The 8,555-nt window shown below is 48.3% G+C and overlaps 1 non-coding gene across 1 annotated transcript; it reads right to left on the minus strand.

Annotated features, from left to right (window-relative positions):
• Positions 1 to 2,881: 2,881 nt before the first annotated feature.
• Positions 2,882 to 2,954, minus strand: TRNAG-UCC (transfer RNA glycine (anticodon UCC)). Its single transcript has one exon. It is a non-coding gene; the product is annotated as a tRNA-Gly (tRNA).
• Between the last annotated feature and the right edge of the window lie 5,601 nt (positions 2,955 to 8,555).

Consider the following 8,555-nt stretch of genomic DNA (forward strand, 5'->3'; position numbering starts at 1 on the left):
TGGCTGTGTGATCTTGGGTAATTGCTTAAGTTGTCTGGTCCTCAATTTCCTCATCTGTAAAATATGACAATAACAGTACCTATCTCATCATTATTAGCAGGAGGCGATGGCACCCGCTCCAGTGCTCTTGCCTGGAAAATCCCATGGACGGAGGAACCTGGAAAGGCTGTAGTCCATGGGGTTGCTGAGGGTCGGACACAACTGAGCGACTTCACTTTCACTTTTGACTTTCATGCATTGGAGAAGGAAATGTATTAGCTATTGTGTATGACAAATTCCCCACCCCTCCCCACCCCTGGCATACAGGATCTTAGTTCCCTGACTGGGGAGCAAACCCATGCCCTCTGCAGTGGAAGTGCAAAGTCTTCACCACTGGACCATCAGGGGAGTGCCAGCTGTTAGGTAAGAAATTCTTAAACAGGACCTGCCATGTTGAAGGAAATGGCAACCCACTCCACTACTGTTTCTGGGAAAATCCCATGGATAGAGGAATCTGCTGGGCTACAGCCTGCGGGGTCACAAAGAGTCAGACATGACCAAGCAACTGAGCACATATGCACATTTACAATTGCTATAGAAAGTACTATATAAATGTGAGCCATCATCGTTTTTACAATTATTATTTTGCTTCCTTTCTCTGTGTTTATTATACATTTCTAATTGCTAAAAGGGGTCCCATTTTTCCATTTATTAAGATGAAAGGAAAGCCTAGCTACCCCCTGCCCCCTTGGCCCTGGCCTGTACATGCTCTTCATCCAGGCTTTTCTTGCTGGAGCCAAAGACACACAGTTCTTGTCCGCATGCCCAGGTAGGGGTGTTGAGACACAGAGCAGATGGACCTCCTAGACTGTGGTTTGGGTCCCTGTACTGTCTTTCAACTTCTTTTCTTGGTCTTTCAACTGTCTTTTCAACTCTATAATTTTTTTCATCCTCATTAACAAGGGTAGTCTTTTGTCATAATTATTTTTTGGAAATTAATATATACACATTGTAAAAATCCTCAAGCACCAAAAGCCCCCTAGCTCTGATCCGAAGGTTGATTTTCTTCTCCCGTTACCCGTTTCCTGCATATCCTTCCAGGCTGGTTCTAGGACAGCATTCATTTGTTATGTCTTCCCTGCTTACTGATCAACACCATTGGTGCAGGTCTGTAAATGCGTGTGGTGGTACAGACTAGAGTGAGATTGACACCATTGGTGCAGGTCTGTAAATGCGTGTGGTGGTACAGACTAGAGTGAGATTGACCTCTGGGCTCACCTGCCTAGCTCCCCACAGCCAAGGCCATCTGTTTGCACCTGCAGGTCATCAAGGTTATGGACCTCGGGGCGGGGCCTGTCTTAGTCCAGAGGAGTTCAAGAGCCAGTTTAGTAAGTTGAATGTCATCTAGGTCATTGGTTAGTCTTGCAGCCAAGTTCTAAAATCCACCCTCTGCCTTTGGTCTGGTTCCTGAACCCCTCCAGCCTCTTCCGTTGAGCTCTTTGACATGAGAGTTTGCTCAGGAGCTCACCCTGTCCCTTCCAGTCCTGCCCAGAAGCCCACACAAGAGACCAAGGCTGACCCACTGCAGCCGCAGCCCAGTCCTCATGTCTGGTCCCCCTGGTCTGTCTGGGTCACTGGGCTCTCTCTGCCAGGACCCTTGCTGGAACCTACTGACACTGTCCCTGTCCTGCACTGCCTCTGATTCTGTGGTCTCCACACTCTATGGGAAGACTCCCTCTCCCTGGCTTATTCTAATCCCAAGCACCTTAGGATTCAAGACCTACCCATGTGACTGAGAGATTCAGTCCACTTATGAGCCTCAGTTTCTTTATCTGTAAAATGGGCCTGATAATCCCTGCATAATCCACAGAGTTGGTTAAGAGCCTAGTGTTAAACCCTGCCCTGTAGATAGAAGTCCCTTTGGCTTCCTTCCACCCACCTCAGTGGAGATATTGAATTTCCAGGTCCCATCAGCTTCCTCTCCAAAGAGCCCTGGCTGCTCCCTGGCTGCACCAAGCTCCAAGCTTCCACTTTAACTTAAGGCTTGAAACCAATGAATCTCAATTGACTTACCTTTCATTCTTCCCAGATTGGTCATCAGAACAGTTCCAGGAGATCATCTCTAAGGTTCTTGAAGGGTGATTAGCAATGACATCATAATAAAAATGGTGGTCAGTATTCATTGAGCAGTAACTGTATGCCAGGTATCCTGCCAGGAGCCATACATGAATGACCTCATGAATCCTTTGTGACCAGCCATGGAGGCAACCTCACTGCCGTTGACTCATGACTGAGATGCCCGGACAGAGGCTCAGAGTCTGGAAGTGATCTGATAAGGTGGGAGAGGGGCATTTAACCTGTGGGAAGACTCGAAGATCAGCCAATTTATTCAGAGCTTACTAGAGAAAGGGAGTCAGCCACCATCACTTGCAGGTAGCAGAGACTCAAAGGCAGGGGGATAGGAAAGCTTTATAGTGAGGGAGAGGTGAGAAGGGATCAGAGGCTGTCGGCACAGTGGATCTGGAGGCTGTTGGCATACTGGATCCGGAGGCAGGCTACATAGGACCAGACATCTTGTGTAATTGATTAGGGCTTGTATCTGGCTTTCTCGTGTTGGTCCTAAGTTGGATGTGGGGACAAAAATTAGAGACGCTGTCAGTGATTCATCAAATCCTGGCCATTTTGATGGTTACAGCAATGACTGTTCATCTTCCTGGATTGTTAAGCGAACAGCAATCTGGGTTCCTGTGAGTCTGACTTACAGCAGGCTGGTTTCCTGGGCTGTTGGCTGTGAATAAGGGCTTGGTTTCCTGGGCAGGTTGCTATAGGTTATGGGGCAGAATTCTGCTTTTATTTAATTAAAAAAAATTTTTGGCTATGCCCACAGCATGCAGGATCTTAGTTCCCCAACCAGGGATCGAACCTGTGCCCCCTGCAGTGGAAGCACAGAGTCCTAACCACTGGACCACCAGGGAAATCCCAGAGTTCTGTTTTTATATTTGGCCTGGTCATTGTCCATTTGTATATTCAGTCTCTCAAACCTGAGGAAGTCTAACTCCATATTCTTGGAATCTGGAAAATTCCATGAGGGCTAATTCAAGAGCATCTCAGAAGAGTCCTAGATTCTGAACCTACCAAGGTTTAATCTGCTTTGGGCTGCTGACCTCTGTGGCTCCCAGGTGGGCATGTGTCTACCGTTTCAGAGGTCTAATGCCTCAGTGGCTCCCAACAGCGGCAGCTGCAGTGTTTCTCGGGGGTCGGAGCCCCTCTCCAGCTAGAGGCCAGGCACACAGCCGCACCCTGAGCAGACCCCAAGCTCCTGCCCCCACACTCCTGCCCCCACGCTAGGGTCTGCAGAGATCAGCACTCCAGACTGGCCGGCTCGACTCAGCTAAGGCTGCCAAGACAAGTTTCTGCTGGGCACATTTTCTGTGTGGTGTGTTTTTCTTTCTTTGGTAGCTCATAAAATTCCCCTGCCTGCCCTGGGCCTCTCGGTCTTTAATCTTCAACCTCTCTTGGAGCTGTCCCTATTTCTTTTTAATTGTGCCTCTTTTTTTTTTTTTTTCTAAATGGAAGTTTCCTATTGACTTTTTATGACAATATAGAGACGTGGATGGACTCCAACAAAAATGAAATCTTTATGGAATAGTCATCTGTCTCCTGGAGCCTCCTGACAAATGTTCCTCCTTGGATACCCAGACATCTGTACATATTGGTGGGGAGCAGGGGGCCGTGGGGAGTCGCTCTGGTCTTGGCTGAAGTATCATGACCACGGAGGGAGTGGTGTGCAGCTCAGCCAGCGGGAGAAGGGGAGGGGACGTGAGGGTGACATGAGATATGGAGCAGGAAAAATAAATCTTCCCCAGGTACAATCCCTTTGCCTTAGTGTCAGCTGAATTGGCAGCGCTCCCTAATCCCAAACAACCTGGCTACCTGACTGCACATGTGATCCACACAGGGGTGACGTGTTCAGTGCCCTCTTACTCAGCATCTCTTGCCTTGGGCCCCCCAGCCTGGCCTGAAAAGTCTTTGTCTTTGGGCCCTAACACCAGACATGACTGTCTGGGGTCGTGGGCTCGTTTCCCTTGGGCAAGCTTCCCAGAGTGTGGTCTGGGAATGGCTTGGGATCCACTGATGGTTCTCCAGGGATCAGGAGCCTATGCAGGCATGAGTTACTTGTGCCAGGAGGGGAGGAACAGTTTTCCACTTACAAATCGGTATTAGAAACCACCCACACCACATGCCTGGCCCACTTCTGGGCACTAGGTCCAAAGGGTCACGGTCCCTCGTCCCACAGAGCTGATGTTCTTGAAGGAGGAAACAGGAAAAAATTAGAAGCCCCCCTCCCCCCGCCAAAAATCAAGTAAATATGTAAATGATGTGACATTTTCAGATTGTGGGGAGTGCATGGGACAAACAGAGAGGGGAGAGAAGGCTGCTGGAGGGGAAGGAGGGCATCTGTTTTAGACAACGGTCAGGGAAGCCTGCCTGCTGACACTGGAGATAAGCTCGGGTCAAGGAAAGAGCAGTTCAAGCAGAGAGTCAGCAAGTGCAAAGGCCCTGAGGCACTCGTGGATTTGAAAGCCAGAGAGAAAGTGAGGGTGGCTGGAATGATGTGAGCCCCCAGAGGAGCAGAGGGAAAGGAGGCTGTGTCAGGTCTGGGGCTTTGTGAACAAGCCTTCCTGATGAGCAGCTCTTGTTTCAAGTACAGCATGAGCCACTGTGTGGATTTAGGGAGTTGAAGCCCGACACAACCTGATTTTCATTTTATTAATTTATTTTTTTAAATTGGAGTATAATTGCTTTCTTGGGCAAACGCTGGGAGATGGCGAGGGACAGGGAAGCCTGGCATGCTGCAGTCCATGCGGTCGTGAAGAGTCGGACACAACTTGGTGATTGAACAGCAACATAATTACTTTATAATGTTGTGATAGTTTCTGCTGTACAATGAAGTGCATCTGCTATGAATACACATATATCCTCTCCCTCTTGAGCCTTCCACCCCACCACCCCCTTCCCCTAGGTCATCACAGAGCCCCAAGCTGAACTCCTTGTGGTACATAGCAGCTTCCCGCAGCTAGCTACTGTACACACACATGTTACAGTGTCAGTCACTCAGTCATAGCCGGCTCTGCAACTCCGTGGACTGTAGCCCGCCAGGCTCCTCTGTCCATGGGGTTCTGTAGGCAAGAACACTGGAGAGGGCTGCCATTTCCTTCTCCATTTACACTTGGTCATGTATAAATGTCAACACTGCTCTCCCAGTTCATCCCACCTTCCCCTTCCCTCTCTGTGTCCACACGTCTTTTCTCTATGTCTGCATCTGTATTCCTGCACTGCAAATGAGTTCATCAGTGCCATTTTTCTAGCCGTAAAAAGAAACAAAAGGGGGTCATTTGTAGAGACGTGGATCGGACATGACTTAGCGACAGAGCACGCATGGATGAACCTAGAGCCTGTCATAAAGAGTGAAGTAAATTAGAAAGAGAAAAACAAATATCATATATTAACCCATATATATATATACACATATATACATACATATATATATATATATGGAACCTAGAAAAATGATTTTCAGTTTAGAGGTGCTATTCTGACTGCTGGGTCTCTAGAATGGACTGTAGAATTGTATTAAAATCAAGCTGCCAAGGTTTTGGAGCTTTGAGAAGGTGGCACAAGGCTTCTACTCAAGGGGTTTGGGGAAGAGAGAGGTGTCAGGGTGGCTGTTTCTTTAGGTGGTTTGGGTCTGGAACTGCTTCCTTAAACTTCAGGGCCTCCTATGAACCTAGTCCCCAGCCTGAGTTTTGAGGACAACTGAGAAGTTATGTTGGGGATAACTGATAGTTACGTTTGCCTCCCTGCCAAGGACAGGCTTTCAGGAGAGGACAAAGTACTGTAGCCTCACACGGGAATTTTGTCAAGGAATGGGATCTCCTCCATGAGTGCCAGCTGTCTACCCAGTAGGAGGAACGGTCATATACGTCTTAGTAAGGGAGGAACATGTTTTAGCACCTATGTGGCAGGCTCTATCCCATATCTTATAACTGCCACCACTGCCCGGAAAAGTACTGTTAAATACAATATCTGGGACTTCCTTGGTGGTAGAGTGGATAAGAATCCACCTTCCAGTACAGGCGACACGAGTTTGGTCCCTGGTCTGGGAAGATTCCACCTACCGCAGAGCGGCTAAGCTTGTACACCGCAACTGCTGAGCCCACGTGCCGTAGAGCTGTGCTCTGCAATGAGAAGTCACCATAGGGAGAAGCCTGCACACGGCCAACGGAGAGTAGCTCTGCCTCACCGCACCTGGAGAAAGCCCCTGCAAAGCAGTGCAGGCCCAGCACAACCACCACAAAAACGATGAAACCTGGAACCAGAGAGCTTAAGTAACTTGCCGAAGGTCACACAGCACTAAAAGGCAGAACTGAGGCTGCGAGTGGCCTTGGAGAGCATCCACGTGCTGAGGGCTCAGTGGGCCCCCTCCCATAAATACTGTCATGGTTCCTCAGGGAGAATGAGGACCATGCCTGGGAGAAGCTGCGGCACCCTTGGGAGACCCTTGTGTCTTCCTGCCATGGGCTAAGAACACAGAGTCTGCCTGAAGCCTGCAAGCTTTCAGGAAACATGCTTGACACTGGCCCAGAGAATTAGCTTCAAAGTCTAAGAAGAAAGCTGCAAAGTCACAGCTAGGAATTTAGATCAACAGAGAATAAGAAAAGTGAAAGATGTTCTTTTAGCTCCATTTCTTCCTTCTTCTACACTCGTCTCTGCCTTTTGCAGCTCCAAGTGTCTGACCTCCATCACTTTCCTTCTGCCTGAAAAACCCCCTTTTAGCATCCCCTGCAGGGTACATCTCCTGGCAATGAACGCCCTCTGTTTTTGTTTGCCTGAGAAAAATCTTTCTTTATCCTTCACTTTTTTTCCCAATTAAAGTTTCATTGTGAGGTAATTGGAAACTCATATGTGTTTTAGGAAATAAATCAGAGAAATCCTGTGTACCCTTAATGCCGCGTCCCCAAAAGTAACATCTTGCAGACCCATAGTAAAATATCACAACCAGAATACTGACATCGCTGCACTTTTATGTATATTCGTTGGCGTGTGTGTGCACACACAGGTGCACATGCATACAGTTAGTTCTGTTCAATTATATCCCATGAGTGTGTTTGTGTATCCATCACCACAGTCAAGGTATGTTTTATTTCCTTCACCAGAAGGATCTCTCAGTCTGCCCTTTTATAACCCACTCTCTCCTCTCCCTCAACCCTGGCAACCAGTGGTCTGTTCCCTTTTTATAATTTAACCATTTCAAGAATATTTTATAAATGGGGTCGTGGTCCATATGTCTTTTTCGCTCAGCGTAACTCTCTGGAAATTCATCCACGTTGTTGGGTGTATGGATACCCAACCTCCCTCTGGATTGCTGAGGGCTATTCCATGATAGATGTACCATGATTTGTAGTGTTTAACCACTCATCACCAAAGGACATCGAAGGCTGTTTCTCGTTTGGGGGCAGGGAGATCAGGGAGAAAATGGTCCAAGAGAGGATGGAGAAAAGAGTCCCCACCAAACCAACCAACCAACCAACCAACCAACCAAATGAGCTAGAGAGAGAATAAGCAAGCCTGTGCAGTGAGTGAGGATGGGGGGCGCAGTGGCTGGGGGGAGGTGGAAGTGGCTGCTCCACGAGGGCCCATCCGGGATGAAGAAAGAATTACAGAGTGGAAAGTCGTAAAATAAATTCTCATGCCTCTGCAGGTTCCTTATTTTCAGTAAAACCCATATTCTCATGCAAGAATTTGCATAGCAGACGTTTCTCCTCTTGGGAAGAGACAGCCCAAGTCAGTGCGGATCACCTGCAGCTCCCAGCCCTGCATGCACACACTCCCTCACTTGCTAATGTGCACACGCTTTTGCACACATGCACACAAGTCCAGGGCTTTCCTGGACTTCCTGGTTGCTCAGTGGTAAAGAATCCACCTGCCAATGCAGGAGACACAGGAGACTTGGGTTCGATCCCTGGGTTGGGAAGACCCTCTGGAGGTGGAAATGGCAACCCACTCCAGTGTTCTTACCTGGAAAGTCCCAGGACAGAGGAGCCTTGAGGGCTGCAGTCCATGGAGTTGCAGAGTCGGGACATGGCTGGGCAGCTGAGCAGCAGCGAGGCCAGCGCCAGTGCCGCCATGCTGTAAGCAGCTCCGCCTCCTCCTCTCTTGAGGCAGGTGTTCTTGCAGACATCAGAGCATGGTCTCTTCATATATTAATAGCTTCTGATCACCAGCCCCCTTGCCCGCTGATGCCTCTTAGGGTTTGGGGGATGAGGGAGTAAGAGTCATTTATTCTTGGCATCCTGATTAGAACTTGGAATTGAGTGCCTGCTAGAAATAATACATGGAGCATGGAGTTTTAGAATTACGTCTTTTGTGGAATGTCATAGGACTTTAGTCACCCCAAAACATTTTTGTCTGTGGGAAAATGTACCTTGAGTTCCATCTTGCCAGTGAATTTTTATGGGTCTGAGTGTTGTGTAAACTCTTCATATTATCCAGCAATATGTGTTTATTGTAAAAAA

Source organism: Bubalus kerabau, chromosome 11, assembly GCF_029407905.1.
Source record: "Bubalus kerabau isolate K-KA32 ecotype Philippines breed swamp buffalo chromosome 11, PCC_UOA_SB_1v2, whole genome shotgun sequence".
In the NCBI taxonomy this organism is placed as follows: Eukaryota; Metazoa; Chordata; class Mammalia; order Artiodactyla; family Bovidae; genus Bubalus; species Bubalus kerabau.